Source organism: Adiantum capillus-veneris, chromosome 30 (genome assembly GCF_014529385.1).
Source record: "Adiantum capillus-veneris isolate H3 chromosome 30, ASM1452938v2, whole genome shotgun sequence".
Lineage (NCBI taxonomy): Eukaryota > Viridiplantae > Streptophyta > Polypodiopsida > Polypodiales > Pteridaceae > Adiantum > Adiantum capillus-veneris.
Window position 1 is genome coordinate 61587513 of NC_140960.1, and position 26490 is coordinate 61614002.

Here is a 26490-nt window from a genome sequence, read left to right on the forward strand (position 1 = left end):
TACGCTCTATGGCCAATTGTTTGTGAGAAGATCTTTTAGAAGAGAGTTTTTTGCAATTTTGCAGTGGAGTGATCAGCATCATATCTAATAAGCAATGAATTATTATGCTCTTTGAATGTTGTACATTGGTGCTAGTACTACTACTTGTAATCAGCTGAAATATTGGCAGCTGCAAGAATATCAACATAGTAGTGCAAGCTCGTGCTCATGCCTCAAGTGAGGGCATCAGGCCTCATGGTCTCCGAGGTTTGCAAGAGGGGAGCCAGGCTGGTGGAGACCCTATAGAGGATCTGAGTTCCACCTCTGGGCTTGGGCTTGGGGTCGGGCTCAAGAGTGGTTTTGAGTTCGGCCTTGAGCACTTTCTTGCTCATCTATTCACCGACTCATGCAAAACCCAGAGCAGTCACACACTAGACCAGGGGCAAGATTCCAATTGATGGCAAGACGAAGGATCACGATCGATGGCAAGAAGACAAATTGGGATTGGGTGGGGTTGAGCGATCGAAGCTGGCACTTGCAGGTACAACACCCCATATTGTAGAAACAAGGCTGTATGATACCGCCGAGCATTGGACGGCATGTACTGAAAAGCACCTGCATGGACCAGAAGAGAGAGGTAGTGGTGATGGCGAGCAACTTTACACAGCTTGCCAGCGAGAGAGGAAAGTGCTGATGAGATGGGATGTCTGCAACATCACACACAGAAACCCTCACTTCTCCTCTCTCTCTCTCTCTCTCTCTCTCTCTCTCTCTCTCTCTCTCTCTCTTTGAGGAGTGCCAATAGCCTCCATGAATTGAAATGAGCTAAAAATTTCAACAGTATGACAAAAATCCACAACCTGCGAGTAACAAGCTGCCTCAATAAGTCGGACAATTCAAACGCTTGAGAGACCACAATTCTCAAATATTGCACAATAAACATATGACAAAAAGCCACAGTTACAAGGTCCAGTGAATTGCAAGAATTCTATAATATACTGGGTACTGTAATGTGTAAATTATGCACAAAACTCATGAAGGTTTTACCAATTATGAGAGCTCTGCCTTCAGCTCACCGCTTGCTTTTAGCTCCAGGATGATATGTCGCACCCTCCTATTAGTTCACCAAGTTGTGGATAAGTCGGCCACTTGGCATACTTCTTCAGACCTTCTCGAACCTCATTATCACTAAGAATATCAAAGGTACCAAAAGATATACCCTCCTCTTGTAGTATGCTCACCACATTGGAGTTGAAGCCACAACGCGCCGCATTAGAAGAACCTTTCATGAAAAGTGTAGCGGGCGATGAATTTATCAAACTCTTTAGTCTACTTTCAAGACTTTCTTTATGGACTGCGCCTTTCTCCATCAGTAACTCCTTCATTTCCCTGCTCTTCTACATCATAGTATCTTAGTGACAATATCACAGCCACCGATGAGTTCACAAGCAATATACAACTGAGGGTATGTTGGCCAGTTAGAAAAAGATTTGAGACCTTGCCTGAACGCCTCATTCTCTAGAATATCAAAGCTTCCAATTTCGACGCTAGTATCTTTCAGAATCTCTACAACCTTTGGCTGAATCCACACTTTGGCTCATTGAGTGAGCCCTTCATGAACAACATTACTAGCTTGGAGGCAACAAGACTCTTCAGCTTCTCTTGCAAAAGCTCATCCTTGCCTGCCTGCCTCTGAGTCATTTGCAGACATAACAAAACCATTCATCTTACTTGCATCTCTAATTTCCTCTATTTTTGATGTCTTCTTCTGACCACCTCCAGAGCCTGTAAGCTCAGATACCTTTTGAGTCAATTCATCTGGGTTGGCGCCCTCCAATTTATTTACCAAGACGCCATTCTTGAACAAAACAAAGAAGGGAACAGCGGACACATTGTAAGCCTCTGAGAAATCCTGTGTCTCTGCTTCTTCAACCTTAATTTGAAGAAGTGGATGGTGGGATTGTCGGAGCAGAGAGAGAGAGTTTTCTTTGATTTCTGTTTGCTTTAGGCAAGGTAAGCATGATCGGCCAAAAAGCAAGAAAGCCTTAGCTAAGGCAGGTGTGGGCTATGAGTATGGGGATTTTAAAGCTTGGGTGGGAAGTGTTGCACGGCGCACAAAACATCACCCCGCAATCCCCCCCCCCCCCCCCCCCCGACTTGACGATGTTGCTACGTAAATCCTTGAGTGCTGCAGCCATCTTCAAGCTTCGTGGACTTCTCAGAATCTCTCTCTCTCTCTCTCTCTCTCTCTCTCTCTCTCTCTCTCTCTCTCTCTCTCTCTCTCTCTCTCTCTCTCTCTCTCTCTCTCTCTCTCTCTCTCTCTCTCTCTCTCTCTCTCTCTCTCTCTCTCTCTCTCTCTCTCACAGTCGGAAAAAAAACTCTCTGAAAGAGCGCGCGTCGGCGCACGCTCTTTCAGAGAGTTTTTTTTTTTTCACCGAGAGAGAGAGAGAGAGAGAGAGAGAGAGAGAGAGAGAGAGAGAGAGAGAGAGAGAGAGAGAGAGAGAGAGAGAGAGAGAGAGAGAGAGAGAGAGAGAGATAGATAGATAGATAGATTTTATTATCGTCCTCGGAGGTCAAATATGACCTATGGGACCAAAGTTACATGTGATGTAGTATGTGTATGGCTGATGAGTGACTCTCGATGCTCCAAAATTGTAGTGATGAGAGTCGCAATGGAGAGCCCACACTTTGGCTGGGAGAGGAAAGTGTGTAGGTCTAAGTTATGGCTGAAAATGTGAGAGAAACAAGTTCGGATGTGATGAAAAGCTGAGCACTCTAGTAGTGTGTGGTACTCAGACTCTCGAACTTGCAGTGAGCATAATGTGCACAATCGATTTGACTCTTCTCCATTGCCCCAACGCCCTATCTCGCATCGAAGTAAATGGGAGCTAAGCCGAATTGTTGTGATAGTGCGTATCGCGGACAAGGGAATAGGCTCAAGCATGTAAGTGTGAGTACGGTTTCCTCTCTCAGCGAAGAACATGGTTTTGTAGTTGGGGGCAATATAGGTGGTGTAATGTATGAAGCGTGACCCACCGGATTTCTCCCAAGCCGTAATACATTAGCGTTGTAGAAAAGCTTCATTCACTTGAGAGTCAATTGAAGCATCATGTAGCAAGTGTAATGCATCCCATCTCCCAAACCACTTCTTTATGTCTTGCATCCATCCCGTGCTCAAGATCTTGCTTTTATGCGTCTTTTGAACTTTTTTGCTTGCTTCCCATGCAATTGTAGGAAGTCGATGTGAGGGGTTTTGACGCATCTTTATCATGTACTCCACAACCCTTTCCATGCCCATAACCTCAATTGGAAGAGATCCCGACTCAAGAAGTAGGAGCATATATGGTGTTTGTGTCTTAACTTGGAGAAAGTTTGTAAGAAAACGCTTTTGGACATTCTCAAACTCTTTCCAAGTAGACTTTGAGATGCTCCCGCCCCACACTTCAACTCCATAAAGAAGAACCGGTGTCACCAATGCATCAAAAAGATACTTCTTGAGAACCCAACACTTGATGTTTCCCGCATTACACATGTTCTCAAATGCATAATATTCTCTCTTTCCCGCTTCCAAACGACGCATAGCACATTCATGCCACTTGTGATTGGATGGAACCTCAAGGCCAAGGTACTTAAAGCTCTCAACAACTTCAAGTGTCTCGTTGTTGTACACAATGCATGGCTTCTCCTTATGGTTGGTTTTCACAAGCATAACCTGTGTTTTGGATTCATTTACAATCAGCCCACTATGCAAGAAAAAGTTCTCAAGGATAACCATAAGCTTTTGTGCATCTTCTAAAGTGTGTGCTAGAAGCACTACATCATCCGCATACAACAAAAGCATGATTACCGCATTGCAAATAGTGGCCTCTTCAATGCCTTCTTCTTGCATAAAGTCAAGTACCATTTGTTCCAATTGAACGATGCATAGACCAAAGAGAGTTGGTGACAATGGACATCCTTGTTTAACCCCAATAGTGCTTACAAAAATTTCTGAAATTTCTCTTCCCATGCGCAATTGACAAATCACCTTCTCATAGATTCGAGAAACCGCAAGCATAAACTCCTTGGCACTTGGAGTTCTTCCATCCTTCTCCACAAATTGTTACGTGGAATCATATCAAAGGCTTTCTTAAAGTCCACAAAACAACAATACAATCGCTTGCCTTTCAACCGACTTTCCTCCATGAGAACACGAAGAGTGACAAGATGATCAATGGTGCTATGGCATCGACGAAAACCCGCTTGTCCCTTTGCACGCTTGTCATTCTCTTCATCCCAATCACTCAATTTCATCTCCATTATGCACCCAAATAACTTTTCCATAAGAGACCCAATCATTATAGTCCGGTAGTTGCTTACATTCTTTACATCCCCTCCTTTATGCAAAGGCTTAACCCAATTAGTACTCCAATCATAAGGCATACCATGTTGAAGTGCAAGGTTGAACATATCACACATCCACTCATGGGTAAAATCTCCTGTCCATTTGATCATCTCCGGCTTGATACCTTGAAGATCTCCCGCTTTGCGAGTGGCCAACTTTTCAAGACCACCGCATACATCCTCAATAGTAAAAAACGACGGCATACGTGGGAGTGAACCATAAAATGGCATTTTTTTAGTATTTGCTTGCTCATATAATTGCCTACAATGTGTGTACATATCTACTAGACTCAAGTTACCAAAATTCTCAACCCGCTTGCCTCTCAAGTTTCTCCAAAATCTTCCACATGCATGTGTCTTTTCTTGGACTTGAAATTCTTGTTGCTTTACTTCCCATCTTCTTCTCTTCTTTTGAATCAATGCCTTGTATGTATGCAAATGACTTTGATAGTTGTCTTTGTCCATAGTTGCATCAAGCTTTATCAAGGACTTTCGAGCATCTTGACATTCTTTATCAAACCACCTTTTGCGTGATCTATCTTTGTTGATACCATGGAGATGCTTTATGGCAAAGCATTCTTCCGCACAAGAACAAATAGCTTTCTTGAAAGCTTCCCATTTAGTTTCCAATGGTGCATCACATTGAAGCTTTGTCATCCATAATTTTTGCTCAACCATTTCAATGTACATTGGTGCCCGTTTGAAATCCATACATAGTGATAACTTCTCTTTCCTTTGGCTGAGATTATCATGCTTAGTTGCTTCTCCACATGAAAGGTCAATACATAAGGTGCGATGGTTGGATTCCGGGGTCCATTGACCAAACATAAAACTCTTTATGCGATACATGATGGCTTCAGAGAGTAGCATATAGTCAATCACACTATCCCCATTATGTCTCCTACATGTAAATCCATTGGTTCCACTCCACAAAGATACACCATTGGCAATGAGCATACCCGTGCTATTACACGTGTGTAAAAGTAACTTTCCATAGTGATCCGGCTCTTTCTCATCCATTGAAGTACAATCATACAAGTGAACTTCCTCCAACTCCCTTGAAATGTATGGCATATCAAATTGTTGAGTATCATGTTGCAATGTTTTTGTGCGAGCATTCATATCCCCAAATACAATAACATCACCTTCACCTTTGAAATAAGCAATGTCCTCTTCCAAATCAGAAAATGGTTGATCTCTATCCATGCAAGCATAAAAGGGAGAATCATGATGAGGAATGTAGCAACCGGCTACAAAAATGGGTGCTCTTTTTGGTGTCATAATTTTCAGTCATACATAACGTTTGTACTTGTCATCTTTCACAATTGATACAAAATCTTCCAATCCTTTTTTAACCATACATGCTAACCCTCCTTGTCCTCTTCGTTGCTTGAGATTCTTTGACCACATCAATGAATGTACATTGTAATCCTCTGAGCCGTTAATCCTTTGTGTGTCATGCTCCCAAGTTTCAACAAGAAGTACAACATCGTCTTTGCTTGTTAGTTCATCAATGCCAACCCCCGCATTCCATGGGTATCCATTACAATTCCAAAAGCATATTTTCAATTGTAACTCGGTCTCATAGGTCACGGATCCCAATTTTCTTGTGAGACTTGCCTCCTCCTTGGGCACATTTTCTTCATGAGAGATCTCCTTGTTTTTATTATTCTTTTCCTCATATGCCTTGCGGCGCATATTTTGTTGCTTAATAGTGCGATCTTCACATACAAAACATTTTGTATCCCTCAAATAGATCCAACTATTATCAAGGATAATCTTTCGCTTGGTCTCATCCGGCATGGTGCATACAATTGGCCGTTCTCCCGAGCGAGGAGCTCCTTGCTTCCCCACTCTATGTGCTCCATAGAACATAACTCCGGACATGCCAAAGTGGGTTTTGAAGAAATCTTCAATAACAATGGCAAGAGAAGGAGGTGTCTCTAACTTCTCTTCGGGAATTCCACGAATAACAATGTTCTTGGAACGTCGCTCCCGTTCCTCCAACTCCTCCACATCCACATTCTTTGTTTGAACCATAGCTTGCATGAGTGAGGAATTAGAAACCACATTGCTACCACATACATCAGCCCAAGACTTGTTTGTGCATACATTTTTCATGTCGCATACATCCCGGCTCATAGTGTCAAATTTCTCCTCTTTCAATACATGGTCATGCTCTACTTTGCTCATCCGCTCCTTCAAAGCATTCAAGTCCACAAGAGAGCGTTTACATTCCTTGACTTCCTCTTCAAGGTGCATCAAACGTGTTGTTTGCATCTCAAGTGTCCTCTTGAGATTCTCATTCTCAATCACAAGTACCCTTAGTGTGCCATTCTCCATTGCAAGTGCTCGTAAGTCTTCGCCTTGTTTGTTTACGGTCTGTTGCAATGATACCAAGTACGCCATGATAATGGTTTCCGATGTCGTTGGTTGGGTGGTTGTGTTGCTATCTCCACACTTAGGAGATTTTGGATCATTTTCCACAATGGTTGTGGACCTTGTTGAAGAAGAAGAACCCTTGCGAGTGCCGGAAGACATTGTATGTAAAATAGGAGATGAGAATCAATTTTGTTGAACCTGTTCACTTCGAAAATGCTGCTACAGAAACACCTTCCATAACTCTGAAAATTTATGTCTTTACATCAATGCGTAGAGGACTTTGTGCTCTTCGATTGAGGCTATAGATCACCCAAATCGGAGTTCGGATGAAGAATTTATGATCAAAAGAGTGGACTGCTGTCTACTAGGTCAAAAAACGGCTGCGTTTTGAGAGAGAGAGAGAGAGAGAGAGAGAGAGAGAGAGAGAGAGAGAGAAAGGAGGGCGATAGTGATAGTGATGGTGGACATAGCAGCATTGCTAATGCTGGGGCGGAGGAAGTGGGACGCAAATTAGCGGCGGCTGGGGCAGAAGCAGGGGAGGAGGCCGAGTTGTGGGCCAAGAAAGGAAATCACCCTTACAAGAAAGGGTACAAGAAGAAGGGCACAAGAAGGCATGGGTGGCCCGGCGGGCCACCCTCACTAACTCAGCCAACTACTTCGTCCAAGCGCGTCTTCTATCCGATTTTTGGTTTTGAATAAATAATAGGGAAAATTACCAAAATACCCCTCTTATAATTTGTGGAAATTCCCAAAATACCCCCAATATTTTGCCATAAATCTCAAAACTCCCTTCAAATTGTCCAAAATTCCTAAAATACCCCTAGTTGTGAGATTAAATTTCTCTAAAGATGAAAAAATTTGTAGCTTTTCATAAGAACTCTAGTTGTCTGTCAATACAGGATGCTAAAACTAGAATTTGAGTTGGCTATGTAGGGTTTGGAGATTATTTTCTTCATTATTTTTTGACATAATTTCCCTTTTCTACGAGGTAAGTTGTGACAATGATATTATAAGCACTCAAAAAAAGAACTCAATTGTCAAAAAGGGATAAAGACTAGGAAACCTTGAACAATCCAGCCAAAATAGTAACAAAGGCATTTTGGGAATTTTTGAAATTTGAGGGGTATTTTGGGAATTTCCACAAATTAGAGGGGTATTTTGGTAATTTTCCCTAAATAATACGGTGTCTGCACTTGGGTGTCAAAATGTGTTCTTTGTTGTAACCTTTTTACCTTGTAATTTTTGGTGTAATTTTTGTCTATCTTGCCTTTTTGTAAAGAGAAACGTTCATCTTAAGGGTGTCAATGCTCCTTCTTTAAAAAATAAAATGAGAGAGAGAGAGAGAGGGGGGGGGGGGGAGAGAGCTCTTTTGTACCCTAAATCACCGGCAATCACCGGACATGGTTCGGGATAGGCTTACAGTGCAAACAGAGGATTCACCAATGCGCTATCGAGGAATGTTCCATGGAGCGTCAACGATAATGAAAGAGGAAGGACCATTAGCGGTCTACAAAGGTTGGTTGTGTTGTTTGTTATTGGTGTGATCCCGTATGTGGGTTTGAATATTGCGGTATATGAATCACTCAAAGACTGGTTGTTGAAGAGGAACATAGCAAGCAACCGAGAAAAGAATGTTGATTTGAACGTCCTTGCAAAACTTGGATGTGGAGCAGTAGCACGTACAGTGGGCTAGACTGTGGCATATCCACTTGATGTGCTACTGAGGAGGATGCAGATGGTGGGATGGAAGGATGCCTCCTCTGTCATCATTGCGGATGGTCAAATGAAGGCACCGGTTCAGTACAGTGGGATGATTGATGCTTTTTGGAAGACTATTTGCAATGAAGGCATTGGAGCCTTGTATAAAGGCCTGATTCCCAATTCTATCAAGGTTGTTCCTTCTATTGCTTTGGTGTTTGTGACATATGAGGTGATGAAGGATCTTCTTGGAGTCAAATTCCAAATATCAAATTAAGTGATTGTAAATGGAGAAATGATTTGAAAGCACATTGGCCATAGTACTGATTTGTAAGAGTCTCTATCATTTAAATTTTTTAAAGAAGGAAAATTTAAATGATAAGTCTGGGTGTGCACTAGTGGGGGGAGGGGGGGGGGGGGGGGGGGGGGGGGGGGGGGGGGGGCAATCACTTATACTCTTTTATTACTGAGAATCAAGAAAGATACCACCAATTGCACGAGCTACCATTCGTTGAAGCTGTTAGGGCTACCAATTGCAGGAGCCGGTAGCTGCCAGAAGAACACGTAAAGAGGCGGTAGCAAAGACATGTGTAGAGGATCTCAAAGTGTGGTTGTGCTCTACAAGGACAAAACCATAGGTGCTCCTATGGTCTACAAGATGAACTGGGTCCATGCCTCTGCAAGTAGACGACTGAAGAGTACAAAGTCTACTGTGAAACCAGCTGCTCTCACGTTCATGCCGCACAATCTCCGCCTCCTCAGCCTCTTCCCTTCCAGCCTTCCCTGCCCATATATGATCCCCTTCTCCTCTCTCTCTCTCTCTCTCCCCCCTCCATCTCTCTCAATCTCTCTAAAAAAAATTCCACACTGGGGGGCGCGGGCTCTTTCAAAGACTTTTTTTTAAAGAGATTGAGAGAGAGCGAGGAGAGAGAAAGAGAGGGGGAGGGGTTGAAAAAAAAAACCTAAGTTTAGTGTAATCCCACCTACAAATTTTGAGATTTACCTCTAAATTTTAAATTTGAAAAGTGAGAAAACCTACAAAAAATTTAGAGAAATTTAGCGTCATTTGGTGTAAAAACCTTCAAACTTAGTCAATTTGCCACTAAAATTCTCATAGCTAGGTTTGCCAAGTTTTTTGAACATTTTTTTTCGAGCATTGGCCCTGCACATCCGCGTCTCTTTCAAAGAGATTTTTTGAAGGGTTTTGTTTATACTATATAGTTGTTGAAAATGACGACGATTGAACTTTCCTTGCCCAACTCCTTCAAAACCAAATTTGTCAATGATTAGGGACCCTGAGATTTACCTTTCCTAGCCAGCACAGTTTTTGAACATGGCACAATGTTGTTTGTTGTAGCACAACCAACCTTCCGGTTACCCCTTGGAGGGGGTTACCTTATGGGGTGCTAAGGACCGAGGCCTGGGTCACATCATTCTACAAGAGGACAGATGCAATGTTAGACTACCATCCATTTGAATTGTTATGAGGCATTGATGGACGTACAACTCTCAAACAAAAGATAGAGTACAAATAAAATGGAGGGCTAAGCCGCATTAGGAAAAGCATTTCAAAGGAATACAATGACAATCATACACCATGGTGCTAAGAAGTGTATTTAGCATAGGGGCATCACATGTTGGGTGAGCAATCTGGGTCGAGGCATAACGGACAACTCAGAAGACTAGGAACCCCGAGCAGTCTAGGAGCTTTGAGCTATGCTTATATAAACATGGAAAATTTAAGAGAAGGTTTTTACACTAAATTTCTCTAAAGTTTGTAGGTTTATTCACCTTCTACTTTGAATTTTGAAGATAAACTCTCAAAATTTGTAGGTGAAATTACACTAAACCTAGCTTTTTATCGATATGGGTAGGTGAAAGAGAACTAGCATGTGAACAAAGTTATCATAAGAAAATTGTTCGTAGCTTTATCAACCTTGCATACTCTTCTATCATAGCACTCTGTATAATCCCCCACCATCACCACCTCCCTTGACACGTTTGCCGCCCACCACCTTTGGCAACACCACTAACTTTCCCCCCCCCAATAGAAGGCTACCTATGATGGTGTGATCCAAACTTTAATATATACCATGATGTGGATTTTCTCAAAAGAATAGTCTCATTTTAATAATAGAAGTATTTTCAAGTTTCCACCGTTTTCTCTAGAGTAACTTAGAATGCATAATATGTTATCGTACATCAACCCAAATAACTTGAGGTAGAGCAAGCGACAGGAGAAGAAGAAGCATAAGAAGAAGTGAGGAGAAGCTCAAGCTCCCAGACTCTCCCTATTCATGAGATTTGTTTGAGTGGAAACCACCTTACTCTTTTAGTGTAAGTCCCGTGGTCCTACATGTAGGGAGGTAGGAATAGGAGATCTATATCCATTGGAATCATGGTGCCACTATTTCCAACAAGGATCAATGGTGGTAGAAATGAGCTTCCAATATATGAGGGAAACTAGACGAATATCAACATGCCATTGTATGGGTTCCAATTGTTCTAGTCCATCAAAGGAAACATTCTACCAAACCCTTGATCAAGGGGTTTTTTTTGTCAAAAAATTGTGGTCGTTTTACCATTAAAATTAGGTGTAATCTTGTTTTAGTTTCTTTTTGTTGTGCTTGAAGTCACCTAAAAAGTCTTGTTTGGTTTTTTTTTTGTATTGTGTGCCTTGGCCATTCTTGCTCGTTTTAGGGATTGCTCGGAAAATCTCGGTCGATATTTGAGATTCCTCGTAGATTGGGAGGAAGAAGGAGTAATCGTACGAGAAGGAAGTACATATCCTCACATAATCACTCATATTAGCATAGCATGGCTTAGTAATTATCATGGTAGAGGAGATGAGCATGCATTGAAGCTTGGCTCTTGGTTGGATTTGCATCACAAAGCCAAGAGTTGTTGGTGCAGGCCTCCCCTCTCCAAGCTTGGAGTAGGTGATAAGCTTTCCATTAAAGCTTGAGAAGGAGAGAGAGAGTCTTCTTGCTTCACACATGAACTAGTGTGAGTGTGTGTGGAATAATGCCTTGTCAAATTCAGCCCCCTCTCTCTCTTGGTCGACCCCCCTTGCAATTTACTCTTGTTGGCACCTCATTGGACCCTGCAAATCTTAGCCAATCATAATTGAGAAGCATAAGTGATAGCCTTGTGACTTGTGTCCCTCTTTCCCCTTTTGTGAGAGCTTTAATTAAATAATGCAATTGAACTCTTGTTGGACCCCTTTGTCTTCTGGCCAATAGGAAGTAGGCAAGCCACTGGGCTGTTGAATCCTCATTGGACCCCTTGGGAGACTGTCCAATAGTCTTCTAGAGAGCCTGATTATTATTGGTTCTTTAATCAAGTGTTTTTAAATGAATTAAACTAGATTTACTCTAGCCTAATTCTCATTGGTCCACCTCTATGGCCATCCAATAGGATTTGAATACACCTTGGGGGCAACTGGGCTAGGGAGCTGACATGTGTCCACTATGCCCTTTGTGTAAAGGGGCTTGCATGAGTGAGTGAGTGTGTGTGTGTGTGTGTGTGTGTGTGTGTGTGTGTGTGTGTGTGTGTGTGTGTGTGTGTGTGTGTGTGTGTGTGTGTGTGTGCGCGCGCGCGCCTGTGTGTGTGTGTTTGTTTCTCTCTCTCATCCCCTACCTTTAGGGCTCACCCCCTCCTATGTAGGAGCTTGCAAAGACTTTTATGCACACTCACAAAGCATCAAATTTCACTAAGCTTGACCATTTGGACACAACCTTTGAATTTTGGAACCTTGGCATTTTGGAAGTCTTAATGGGCTGAACCTTAGGGTCTTTTAAGCCCATTGTTGCACATTGCTCTTTTGCAAACGGCCCCCTCTTAGGATCCCTATTTTCCCTCCTTTGGATCCCTAGTGTGGCCAATCTGCCAGCTTAACCAATATTCTAGCTTTTTCTCCCCTGGCACTTTCCCATATTAAATGATTAGCTGAACATGAGAAAATCATTTAGGAGAATTAGATATTAGTTATTATGACAACCTTTATATGAACTAACCAAGAAAGGGAATAAATTCATATGGACTGAAGAACGTGAAAGGAGTTTCCAGTGCTTAAAAAACGTGATTAGCAAGAAGCCATTACTTCACAAGCCTAACTAGGATATGATTATCTACATTTATATAGATGATTCTTGCATGGCTATGGGATCCATACTGGCCCAACCTGATAGGAAGATAGACTACCCGGTCTACTTCGCCAATTGCAGGTTCAATACAGCTAAACAAGGGTATTTGACTACTGAAAGAGAAGCATTGGGGATGGTATTGAATGCCACCAAATTTAGGCATTACCTACTAGGCAAGCTGTTTCACTTTTATGTCGATCATCAAGCTTCAATGTTTTTTATCAACAAAGTCATTATACAAGGAAGGTTGATCAGATGGATGATGTTTCTTATGGAATTTGAGTTTAAGATTTTCCACAAACCTGGGAAGAAACACTATGGGGTAGATTTTCTTTCCAAAATTACACTGGGTTATTCTAATACATCCTTGAGAGATGAATTAGTAGGTGTTGAATTATTCTACTAGAGCACAGTTGAAGAAGAACTAGACCCAGAATGGTAGGACGTCTATGATTTTCTTTAGCTAGGGAAATTCCCAGATGATTGGTCCTAGAATAAAATGAAAGCAATCATTATAAAAAGCCTAAAATTCACTATCATTGTTGGAGCATTGTATAGTCTAGGCATTGACGGAGCATTGTATAGAGTAGGCATTGATGGTGTGCTTCATAGACGTCTACCAATGAGAGGGAGAAATGGGTTATCAGTGAAGCCCATAATGGAGATGCAAGATTATGGTGGAAAACAATGATGGCTGATATCAAGGCTTTCTGTAAAACTTGTGATATATGCCAAAGGATGGGAGAGGCCTATAGTAACAGACTTGACATGTTAACTCCAGTATAACCACTGGGATTTTTTATGAAATGGGGACTAGATTTCAAGGGCCCATTCAAGAAGGTGACTCCCAAAAAGAACAAATATATCATTATGGATACATCATTAGGAGAGGCCTATAGTAGCAGACTTGACACCTTTAACTCCAGTATAACCACTGGGATTTTTTATGAAATGGGGACTAGATTTCAAGGGCCCATTCAAGAAGGTGACTCCCAAAAAGAACAGATATCTCATTATGGATACACCATTAGGAGAAATATGGACTTTGCATGGACCCTGTAAGAAATCCTAAGTTTTAGGGATTAATGCTAATGTTGTGTAGGGTTAAGGGACAAGGGCATTCAAGAAGGTAGTTTTGAATAGGCTTTTCTAGCCCTTGTTTTAGACAAATGTGGGATGTGGACCTAAGAGGTTGCTTTCTCTCTCTAGCTTTTTGAAAGTGAAGGGAGTAAAGGGGTGTGGCCACATCAGCAAAAACGTGGGTCATCAAGAGCCAAAATTTGACTTTTTTATTAAAAAAGCTCATTTTTACGTATTTTTGACTTGAAAATCTCCCCCATAATATATACATATCCAAAAATCATTTCTTGACCCCTTTTTTACCTACAATCTTTGAAAGTCTATTTTCTCAAAATCTTTTTTCCAAAAAAACACTGTTCTCTCCTCCTCCTCCTCCCTCCTCTATCCCTCTCCTCTTCCTCCCTACCCCTACCTTCCTCCTCCTCCCCTCTCTCTCCCTTCCCCCCAGCCTCCTTCTCTCCTCCCATCTTCCTTCCTCTCCCTCCCCCTCTATCATTTTCATCCTTTGCTTCCTCATGCAACAGCTGCCATGGTGCTTACAGACATCACAAATCATTTGCTTCCACCACCACATACTTGGCACACCAAAAGTGTACATTTTCTCTTGCCCATGGTGTTTTCACCAAAGGCCGCATGTGAGGGTGATCAAAGGTCATCACAAGAACGTCGTAGCGCCCATGAAATGAATGTTGACATTTGGTTGGACGGCCATTTGTATCCTTGCGATCCTATAAGCCGCTTCCATCCATCCTTGAATAGCCTTTCAACATTTCTTCAATATCTTGGGAGGGGAGAAGCAGGCTTCTTAGGCTATTGCAAGAGGTTGTGTATAAGTGCAAGTGCTTCTTTACATTTGTGGATGCACGAATGTCAAGCTCTTCATCGCAAGAAGGTGGCATACTTACAAGAAAGTATTGCATCTTTGGAGAGGGAGGTTGAAACTCTTCAACAACAAATGCTGGAAAAGGAAGCCCACATTATGAAGATTGCCAACACCACCACATATTTTAAACAAACACCCCTTGGTGCAAGGGAGCACAAACGTACGTATTTATCCATTGAAACCCTTGCACATTCGGGTGGAGAATGCAAATGAAAAGTGACATCCACAAGGTGAATTGTTCTTTACTTGCACAATACATTCTTACTTCACACTATTTTCTAACATTTATCTTATTGGTTGCTAGAAACTTCATCTAGGAGGCATGCAGTGGAACAAGCCAAGAGGATCAAGTCAACCTTCTCACTAGTTGTCTCAACACCCATGATGTGATTTCTATCTTACAATCACCTCGGGGAAGCACATTAAGGATGCACTCACCAAGGACCTTATGCCCAAATTAAGAAATGTGGTTAGTGAAGATGACGTGCAACAAGTTTGTGATGAGGCTGGGATCAGCACCAAAGCCTACCAGGCTAGTTTTCAACTCCTAAAGGATACCCTCAAAGAGCATGGCATTGTGGAAAACCTATTTCCCATTCCGCACAAGGTCAACCTTGCAAAAAAGGCTATTTTTCAACTCCTAAAGGATGCCCTCAAAGAGCGTGGCATTGTGGAGAACTTATTTCCTATTCTGCACAAGGTCAACCTTGCAAAGAAGGCCACAAACAAAGATGTGTTCTCTCACATTGGAGCATACCTATACATTGAGCACACAATGACAACTTTGCTTTATGCTTCGTGCACACCAAAGGCAAGGGGAAAAGGTAAGAAACACTCTATAAGACCTTCGGAGAAGGGCTTCCCTTCCACAATGTGGAACAATATTTTATATCTCTGTGCTCCAAAGGTCTTCCCTTACACAATGTGAAATAATATTTTATATTTGTGTGGACCTTAGAAGTTTTCAACAAGCCATGCTTAGATTTTACGAGCTACCTGAAGAAGGTGACACACTATACTTCTTTCTTTTGGTTGTGTTCTTATCATGACTCTAAAGTTTAAGGTCTTGCCACTATTTATTTTGTAGTGCTTGGCACAAAGGTTGCTTTTGTGTTGAAACTTGATGAGTGTCAAATAGTGAAAGATTGAAGGTTAGAGAGGCTAAGTGTCACTCTGATGAATGAGGCCCTTTTGCAAACCAAGGGAAGGGATTCAGCCAAGCCATCTCCCACCCCGCCTTTAAGTGTGCAATCAAAAAAAGACTTTCAAGGTGGTTGCATGCTATTGAGGTGCCCAAAGAGACCAATGGAGTACTTTCATGGATTTTTGAGAGAAATCCATAGATCAGAGAAGTAATACACTCCCAAATTGCAGGTGAGAATATTTGGAGGTTGAGGGTTTTGGTGGCTTTGATGTGGAGTGGTACCTAGGTGGGACTTGAATACCATAAAGTGTTTACTTGGCTGCAAACAAGGGGCTTCTTCTCTCATGCCTTGTCTATTTTGCACTCGAGGGTACAAACCTACCAGATGAAAAGCACACAAGAACTCTGCAAAGGGTGGTTCGGTTCTTCCATGGCAAGGGGATGGAGAAGAAGGGCTGGACTGTCGTGATGTTAGGGATGAAGGCAAATAATGGAAAGCGTCATTTTGAGATGTCCCATGCTCAATGCCCAAGATTGTGCACAAAAGGACCATGCTTGGAATCCAATCTTTCCATTTTCTCAATCGAATGTACATTTTTGTACATTACACACCTTCATGCGCATTTTTGTTAGGCTATTGAAGCTCCACATTGATTATGCTTTCGCAATGAAGACATTGGAAAAGTCCCAAGAAGCAATCGAAAGGGTGGAGGCACTCTTGAATTCCATTGTTTGTCACGGTGGTATGTGTCTATTGTTGCTGCAAAGAATATAGGGAAGGCCCATGAAATTTCCCAACAAGTGTCAATGAGTGGACAAAAAGCCGAATACTATTTGAAGAAAGTAACCGAAGGAAAGCCACGTCGATATGATGCTCAAAACAACTCCAGCCACAAGGCAGGTAACCTTTGGGAACTTTGGAAGGATTTATGAAAAGCTACTACTGACAATGATTCAAATGGAGAGCTTGCAAGCAAGTTTGGGCACACTTTGAAAAAATGGTCAAGCTTATGGGCCTCACCATCACAACAGAAGAACAACACCAATCATTTCAAGAAGCCTTGGCGGATTTTAACAAGGTGTTCACCCTTTCTTGGGGTGAAAATAACATCACACATTACATGGTAAGCCATGTTATGTAGTGAACTTATTACAAGAGATTGATTTCATTAAATAATGTGCATCATTTTCTCATGTGAACAGCATATCTTGTTTGCGCGTGGTGCATTTTTTATGCACAAATATGGTTCGCTTGAGATTTTTAGCACTCAAGGCATGGAGAAGTCCCATTATTGAGCAAGGGGGGTGTACTTCAAAAATACTTGACATGGTGGTGGAATGGTGCAATCCAATTATTTTGGAGAAAATGTTCAATTGGTTTTTTTGCACAACATTTTCTTGTAAGCTCACAGTGGAGTGTGCACGACAATTCAAGATTGCTAGGGAAGTGTGCAAATCAAGTCGTCAAGAGCACAACAACAAGTGGCGAATGTCGCCAGGCCCTGCCAAGCATGTTGCATGGTGCCAATGCAGAGTGAGACATGATCAAAGTGGATCATGCATGAGTGACTACACGTGAACGCAGGGTCCAACTCTTCTTTGCATACTTTTTAAATAAAGTTTGGTGCATCCTTTTAAAAAATAATAGTTTTTGTAGAAATTAGTGTGAACAGGGCCCTTTTAAAATGGGCTCTTATAAATATTGGATCCTCTCATAAACCACTTATTTCTTAAGCACAAGTGAGCTCTTACCATACCCAATGGCGCACACCAAACAAACCGCCAAAGAGAATCTGCCTGCCAACAGAAACACCCTCCAAGGATGTGAGAAGCCGGCTTGGATTAAAGGCACAAGAAAATGACCGCGAACACCTGGCCATTCTAGAAACTCTTCAAGCAGTGGGCATGGTAGTCGAGCCCAGGAGTCATTGAGGGCAGAAGACTCTTCAAGTGTACAACAACAAACACCTCAGTGTACAATGAAGCAACACGCCCAGCGCTGGTGAGAAGAGGAGGGCCATCAAACATCAAAGTCCGACAAGGAGGAGCCACTGTGCCACCAATTGCAAACAGGACCATCTAGAGCTCGGGTGGTCCATACAGATATTGAATTAGAGACAGAGTCACCATGGCAAGAAGCTCACATACCATGCTCACATTGGGTGCCAGTGGGGGGAAGACACTTCCCCGTGGACAGGGAGCTCTCTCCAAGCACACGATCAGGAGGCAAGGGAAGAGGATGACTCAGAAGAGGTGGCAGATCTAGCACTAAAGCATGTAAACATACATAAATCTAAGTTTTTCAAGAAGCCCAAACGCGGCCCACCAACAAATGTGCAAGTGTCCCCTAGGCAACCTCAACGGCATCATAAAATAGAAAGGGCATTTGCAGAACTCTAGCACTACCAGAAGACTACGGAGCTTCTAATTTGATGAGCCCCCTTTGCTCGCATGGTGAAGGAGGTGCTTCAAAGATATGGAAATCAATATAGAATGTAAGCAATGGTGGTGAAGGCTATTCAAGAATCTCTAGAGGACCACATCATTTTGGTGTTGGAAAATACCAACCTATGTGCCATGCATGCAAAGAGAGTGACATGCAGCTTGCAGCCAATTGCGATGGGACTTAGCCGAAGTTAGACCTCCCTTTTTGTATTGCACACCCTTCTTTTTGTACTCAGATGACTTTGCAATGACAAAATGATTCAGAGTTTTATGTCTATTATTTTCCTTTTTTGCTTCTTTGTGTGTTTAAAATTAAGTGATTTTGTGCATGAACAGCTAAATTTAAACAAAATATTAACATTTTTTGGTATCCTAGGGAGCATACAAGGCCAAAAAATGCCAAAAAGGGGGTGGCCACAAGGGTGCATAGATGGCCCAGACAGAAGTCCTGGATGGCTCATCTATGCACCCTTGTGGCCACCCCCTCTTTGGCATTTTCTAGTCTTGTATACCTCCCAAGATACCAGAAAATGTTAATATTTAGTGAAACCAGATGTTTATGCAACATGATAGTATATATTCCACTTTTTTCACTCATATGATTTTTATACCGTCCGCAAAATGATTTGACCTTTTGGTTCTTTATGTATTGAGTTAAATGGAAGAGAGTGATCATGTCCATTAAGATTTAAAATTAAGGTTTATCTCACCAGCTTTAGGGTCTGGAGTGCAAAAAAGGCCAGAAAAGGCCAAAAAGGGGGTGGACACAAGGGCACGCAGATGAGCCATCCAGGACTTTTGTCTAGGCCATCTGCGGGCCCTTATGGACACCCCCTTATTGGAATTTTTTGGCCTTGTTTGCCCTCTAGGATACCAAAAAATGTTAATATTTAGTAAAGCAGATGTTTATGCAACATGACAATATAAATCCCACTTCTTTTCACTCAGATGACTTTTATATTGTCCCTAGAATGATTTGCCTTTTTGGTTTTTTAATGTATTAAGTTAAGTTGAAGGGAGTGATCATGTGCATCCCACTTATGATGAGTTGTTGCTTATTAAAACACATCACCAATTTCAGTAATCTACAAGATTGAGAGATCACATTGAAAAGAATGTACAAAATAGAGAGGCAATTCAAAATATACTTCATTGCTTTTGAAAGGTTGAATTTACATCATACATTTGAGGAGCTCATAATTTGGTTTGCCATTCCTTGGCACCTCTCTTGCGTGTAAGGCAGCTCCCCGGATAGGAGAGAGTGTGCTATTTCCTGAGGGTCAATTGAGCCAATGGAAGCATTGCAAAGAGGGAAAGGGGAACACACCCAGCACACAGCACAAAGCCTCCCTACAACTCAGGGTATCCACAACACCCCTAACCTCTCAAGTAACACCTTCAAATTGGCTAATTTGCATTAACAGACTCTCCTTTGCATAGAGAACAAAAATCTCCTACCCTACAAAAACACCACTTAGCACCAATGCACCTACACCGCTCAAATCACCCATTTTGACCCACAAAACACCCTGATTCGGCTCTCTTTGTAACAAGCTTCACACTGCAGACATACCCTTCCGCAAGCATTGACAAGCACACAAGGAGCCGGAGAAAAGGAGGGGAATGGGTAGAAGCAACACAAGAAAGAGGGGCAAAGGCCTAGCAGTATTTCATAAGGAGATATTACAACCCAATCTGCAGCTTTAATGGCAAGCTTCCAATACACAGGCTTGCAGGTCTTCAACAACTCTCTCTGCAAAAAATCCCTCAAAAATTCACTTCTATTCCCTTTTATAGGGCTTGGCTAAGGCTAAAAAAGAAAAAACAACAAGCTATCCAACTCGTGCAATCATCTTTAGCTTCATTTAGAACTATCTTGCATTTTTACCACTTGGCACATTTGATTTTTTTGGTAACCCTTGCATGGTACATCTCTCTGTCCAATTTGGCCGCCCATTCTCCTTTGCACCCGCTCTTTGGGAACACCTTTGAACCCGGAGAGGTCACCTAATAAAAATGTAACCTATCACGTGAGTTCAGCAGAAGGGTATTTAAAGTTCTTGAAACTTACATAAATATATATACAGAAGGGAATTATTTTTTCAAATTTAAAAAAAACTTACAGATTTTACACGAAAAGGATACATTATATTATTAACAAAATTCACAGATAAGGAGTTTTACAAACATGTCTTGAACGCACGTGATATTGTAGTTTTACGCATAGTGAACCCTCCGAGCGTTTGAACTTCTCTCTCTCTCTCTCTCTCTCTCTCTCTCTCTCTCTCTCTCTCTCTCTCTCTCTCTCTCTCTCTCTCTCTCTCTCTCTCTCTCTCTCTCTCTCTCGGATCTGAACTCTGTTGAGGCCCAAGAAATGCCAGATGGCACGATTCCCCATGCAGTTGACTTTGCCCACAACTGGCCCCCAGAAAAACTTTGACTAGCCATAACTTGCTATCTAGAGCTCTGATCGGCAATCCGAGAAGACATGCATGCTCCATATTTTGATCTCTATGCATCTATTTGCTGACATTTTCCTGGTCCACCTATCCCCATGTGCCCTATCCGGAAAGAATCTGCAACGCATTGAACCTTCAAACTTCAATATCTTGGGCTCCGTAGCTCGGTTTGATGAGCCGTCTGGACCTACTCCTTCAGCACTACATGTTACCATATACATGTGGTAGTGATGTGTGTGAACACACTAGGACCGTCGGGGCATTTTTTCCCTCTTTAGGAGGTTTTTCCCCCATGAATTGTATATACACCCATCACTCTAGGGCTATCTATCTTTCCATTTCACACTAAGTAATACACTCTCTATTGTGTGCCTTGAGCTTCCTTCATCTTCTCCAAGCTCTGTGTGTTTTTGTGCAACCCTAATTCCAACAATTGGTATCAGAGCAGGTTGCGTCCTCCCGGGCTTAGTCGCCAGCTGCTCCAGTACATGCTTGTTCACTTTCTCCGATTTCAATGAGCTTTGGTGAGCATTTGCAGGTCAAAAAATAATTTGGGGGAAATTGTAGAGCTCGGTCTGCTCAAATTTTTGATTTGGGCTCATTTTGGCCTCCGTTTCCACTATAGGCAGTACAGCACAGGCTATTTTGTCATTTTGTGCAGAATTTCTGTCAGTCCCATTTTGTCATAATAATCAATATCTAATTCTCCTAAATGATTTTTTCATGTTAAATTGATCATTTAATATGGGGAAGTTCCAGGGGAGAAAAAGCTAGAATATTGGTTAAGCTAGCAGATCGGCCACAGTAGGGATCCAAAGGAGGGAAAATAGGGATCCAAAGGGGGGGGGGGGGGGCATCTGCAGAAGAACCATGTGCAACAATGGGCTATTGGATGCTTTGTGTGTGACCAAAAAAGTCTTGAATATCCCTACATAGGAGGGGGCGAGCCTAGCAAATAGGGGATGAGAGAGAAGGTCACACACACACACACACAAGCTCCCTTTACACAAAGGGAATGAGGGACACATTAATTAAGGATTAAGGATGCTATCTCTATCTCACAGCAAAGGAAAAATGCTGCTGCTGACAAGCACAAAAGAGCCCAAGCCTTTAAAGAAAACGATTGGGTCTTGTAAAAGTTTCGCAAGGCTCGATTAAGGCACACAATGGGCAAGAATCCTACGGGCCACCAAAAGTACTATGCTAAACTAGCAAAAAGGTAATATGTTCCCTTCCAGATTCTTAGCCCAATCAATGAGATGGCCTATCAACTCAAGTTGCCCAATCATTGGCTCATACACAATGCTTTCCATGTGAGCCTATTAAAGCCTTACACAGGAGAGCCACCTCAAGAACCAACTCCGGAGATCGAGGACCAAGAGGAGGTGCTGCAGCCCGAGTCCATTCTCCGACATGAAGACAAGGTATTAAGAGGCGGTAAGACTATCCGACGATATCTTATTAAGTTTAAGAATTATCCTTTTGAAGATGCTAGATGGATGCAAGGCATACAATTAAAGGATAACCTAAACCTTGTCAATGGTGACAATGCTTCCCAAGAGTAAGCAAATGTACAAAATGTTAAAAATGAACAAAGTTTTTTGTCTTATAAGACTCTCTTTTTCTTTATTGTGCACAAAAATGAAGTAGTATGCATGCTTAGATCAAGTTTGCGGAGACGACATCTCCCAAACACCAAGTAGAGCTTGTCACTCTATTATGGAAGACTGATAGGACTAATGTGCAGCCATGCTTGCGGCAGTCTCAGGCTCTCAAGCGCCAAATGGACTAGTCATCCATTGTGGAATGATGTCGTAGGGTAACATAGGGATCCAAAGGGGGGGGGGGGGGGGGGGGGGGGGGGCATCTGCAGAAGAACCATGTGCAACAATGGGCTAAAAAGACCCTGAGGTTCAGCCCATTAAGACTTCCAAAATGCCAAGGTTCCAAAATTCAAAGGTTGTGTCCAAAGGTCAACCTTAAGGGAATTGGATGCTTTGTGTGTGACCAAAAAGTCTTTGAATATCCCTACATAGGAGGGGGCGAGCCTAGCAAGTAGGGTATGAGAGAGAAGGCCACACACACACACAAGCTCCCTTTACACAAAGGGAATGAGGGACACATGTCAGCTCCCCAGGCCAGATGCCCACAAGGTGTACCCAATTCCTATTGGATGACCCTTGAAGTGGACCAATGAGAATTAGGCTAGAGTAAATTTAGCCTAATTAATTTTAAAACACTTAAAAAGAACCAATGAAAATTAAGTCTCCCGGATGATAATTGGACAGCCCATGAAGGGGTCCAATAGGAATTGAGCAGCCCAATGGGCTACTTAATTCCTATTCGTCAGAATGGGAAAAGGTCCAATGGGGATTTAATTTATTTAAATCAATTAAGTTTAATTGATTAAGCTCTCACAAAAGGGGAAATGGGGACACATGTCAGAAGGCTATCACTTATGCTGCTTAATAGCCATTGGCTTGACTTGGGGAGGTACAATGGGGAGCCTTCAATAGCAAATAGCAAGAGGGCTCGCACAAGAGAGAAAGAGAGGGGGCTGATTTTTGCAAGGCATTATCACACACACACTCACACAATCTCATGTGTGAAGAAAGAGAAGACTATCTCTTCCCAAGCTTTAATGGAGAGCTCATCACCTACTCCAAGCTTGTGAGATAGAAGCCTACATCGACCCACTCTTGGCTTGTGGATGCGAATCCAACCAAGAGCCAAGCTTCAATGCATGCTCATCTCCTCTATCAAGCTAATTACTAAGCTAAATCTATGCTAATATGAGTGATTATGTGAGGAGATGTACATCTTTCTCGTAAGATACTCCTTCTTCCTCTCAATCTACTCTCATACCCTGCTAGCTCTCACCATCTTCGAAGGTGTGTGAGGTCTTGGGTCTGAGAACGGGGATAATTAAAGTTGTGTTTACTAAGTGTTTTGCTTAGTGCATGAAGCTTTCATCTTCATTGCACTAGCTAGTCTTGAAGGAACACAAAGAATTGTATTGTACAATGTCTCTCTTGATGGGAGAAACCATAATACGAAGTCTTTTGGAGGGGAGACCGGCTCCATGAAAATCCAGTCCTCAACTGTTGTCAATAGCTTAATTTCTCTCTCTTTTGAAAGTGTTGTTGATGCTATCTAACTAGGTGTTATTCTTTTTGTTGCTCTCTCCACCCAAGCACTCTTGTAATTCTCATTAGGAATCTATTCTAATGAAATGCCCACTATGTTCATGCTAATTTCCGCTATACACAAGTTTTTAGGCCATTAAATGTTACACATTTTCTGCATAACAGGTGACTTATAGTCTTCTATGGTTTGTGCTATATAGCACGTATTGTTCCCGCTCCATTTCTCCTATTTTCGGGTAGTTTTCACATCAAGTGCAGCATTTACCATGGCTGACAACAACAACACACATGTGTTCAAGATGTTTGCTGTTGAGGACAGGTTGGATGGGGACAACTACCCTATGTGGGCTTATATGATCAACATGTTCTTGTGTCAAAGGGCGTCCAGAACATTGTGCAAGGCATTGATGTATGTCCTGGTTCTGAAGATATAGGCGATGTTGAGGATGTTGCATGTCTTGTTGCAAGGATTGCTGCTATTAGAGTTGTTTTGCCTACGGTAGAACAAGCTCGTTGGGATGTAAAGGATGCGCACGCTCATGCATTGATTGTGTTTTCTGTGAAGTGCACCATTGTTCCTCACATCTATTCAGCAAAATATACAAAACAGGCGTGGGATATTCTAGCAGGTCTTTATGCAAGCTGCAATGAGGCTAAAATTGCTTTGCTTCGTAAAGAGCTGGAGTCGAAGATTATACATGAGGAAGATGATATGGACACTTTCCTTGCTAGGGACAAGGATATCAATGAGCAACTTATTTCTGCAGGTGAAGTCATTTCAAACAGTTCCCTTGTGCAGACTGTTCTTGATGCCTTACCAGATTCCTACCGGACTTTTGCTAGTACTTGGAGACTGATGACCCAAGGAAATCTTGAAGTTGTCAAGTTTGATGCATTATGCACATTGTTGTTGCAAGAGTCACTTTCTAAAAAAAACAGGACTAGGCAGTGTACAATTGAACATGCTTTTATTGCTTCTCAAAGAAAGGGTGGTAACAGTAATGCAGCCCACTTCTTATAATTCTGCTCTGCGAGTGGCAAAAATTCTGTTCCTAATGCTTCTGCTGTTGCTGGCAGCAATTCTTCTGGAAATTCTGGTGATAAGGGCAAAAAGAAGATGCGTTACCATTATTGTAAAGCTAATGATCACTTGATCAAGTCGTGTCCTAAGTTGAAGGCCAAAGAGGCTAAGAAGAAAGAGGGTGGTTCCACTGCAAATGCTGGTTCCACTACAAATGCATCCATTGTTGAGTCTTCTGTGAAAGAAGACTGTAATGTTGATGTTGATGCAGAATGGGCTTTTAGCGCAGAGTGCACTTATAATCCTACTATCCATGATGCATGCTTGTCAGTTGCTGCAGATTCACATGTGTGGTATTTCGACAGTGGTGCTACAAAGCACATTACCTCACATCGTGAATTGTTTACCTCTCTTGAGTCTGTCCCTCATGGGCATTCAGTCACTTGTGCCAACAATGCCTCTTATCCAGTTCAGGGAGTTGGAAAGATTGTGCTTACTGCTGCTAATGGCATGTCTTTCACACTTGTTGATGCACTTTATGTACCTAGAATCAAGAAGAATCTCTTGTCTGTATCCGCACTTGCTAGACTTGGACTTGTAGTCAAATTTGTGGATGACAGATGTACAGTTCATGATCTCAATTTTGGTGATGAAATTGTTGCATCTGTCCTTTTGTTATGTGGGCTGTATAAGCTCATTTTGTATGACAAGTGTGGACAAAATTTTGCAAATGTTGTTATAGATTCAAGGGCTGTTTCAGATGCAAAACTTTGGCATGCACGTTTTGGTCATCTGATTTTTGCCAGTTTGCTGCGTTTGCAAAAATCTGATATGGTTGCTTCTTTTCCGCCTCTTGAAGCACCTGCCAAACAGGTTTGCGAAGGCTGTATTTTGGGTAAGATGCAGCGTTCTAAGTTTCCAAAGGATGGTTCAGTTCTAGCCACATGCAGGTTGCAGCTTGTGCATATTGATGTTTGTGGGCCCATGCAAGATATGTCCTTGGCCAATTACCTGTACTTCATGACTTTCATTGATGATTACTTCAGGCATGCATGGGTATTTCCGATTAAAGCGAAGTCCGAAGTTTTTATGTGCTTCAAACAATTTCTGGCTATGGCTGAAAATGTCTCGAAATGTACTATGGGAACCCTCCAATCCGATCGAAGGGGGGAGTATATGTCTCATGAATTTAATGCATTTCTGGCTAGTCATGGGATAAAACACCAATGTACAATGCCTTATACACCTCAGCAAAATGGTGTTGCTAAGAGGAAAAACAGGTCACTTACGGAAATGGCACGATGTATGGTCAAAAGTGAAGCTTTGCCGCATTCTTTTTGGCTTGAGGCCATCATGTGTGCCACTTATGTACTTAACAGGTGTCCTACGAAAGCTTTGCAGTCTATTACTCCATATGAAGCATGGCATGATAGAAAGCCTTCTATTGAGCACATGCGTGTTTTTGGTTGTTTGGCATATGCTTTGGTGCCACAAACAGAGCGCAGAAAATTGGATGATAAGGCTGTCAAATGTACTTTTGTTGGTTATAGTGCTGAAAACAAAGGTTACAGGTTGTATCATCCGCAAACAAAAAGTATTCTGGTTTCACGGGATGTAGTGTTTATGGAAGATTCTATTCAGCCCTTGCTGTCATGTACTAGAGACAATAATGTAAGCTCACAGGACATTTATGACACTTTGTTGCCTCTTTTCAGTGGTGGAAAT

At 42.1% G+C, this 26490-nt stretch overlaps 2 pseudogenes; one reads left to right on the plus strand and one right to left on the minus strand.

The window, feature by feature from the left end:
* Positions 1-1009: 1009 nt before the first annotated feature.
* LOC147418060 (monothiol glutaredoxin-S11-like) lies at positions 1010-1605 on the minus strand (annotated as a pseudogene).
* Positions 1606-8147: 6542 nt separating this feature from the next.
* Positions 8148-8719, plus strand: LOC147418061 (mitochondrial adenine nucleotide transporter ADNT1 pseudogene; annotated as a pseudogene).
* The last annotated feature ends 17771 nt before the right edge of the window (positions 8720-26490 follow it).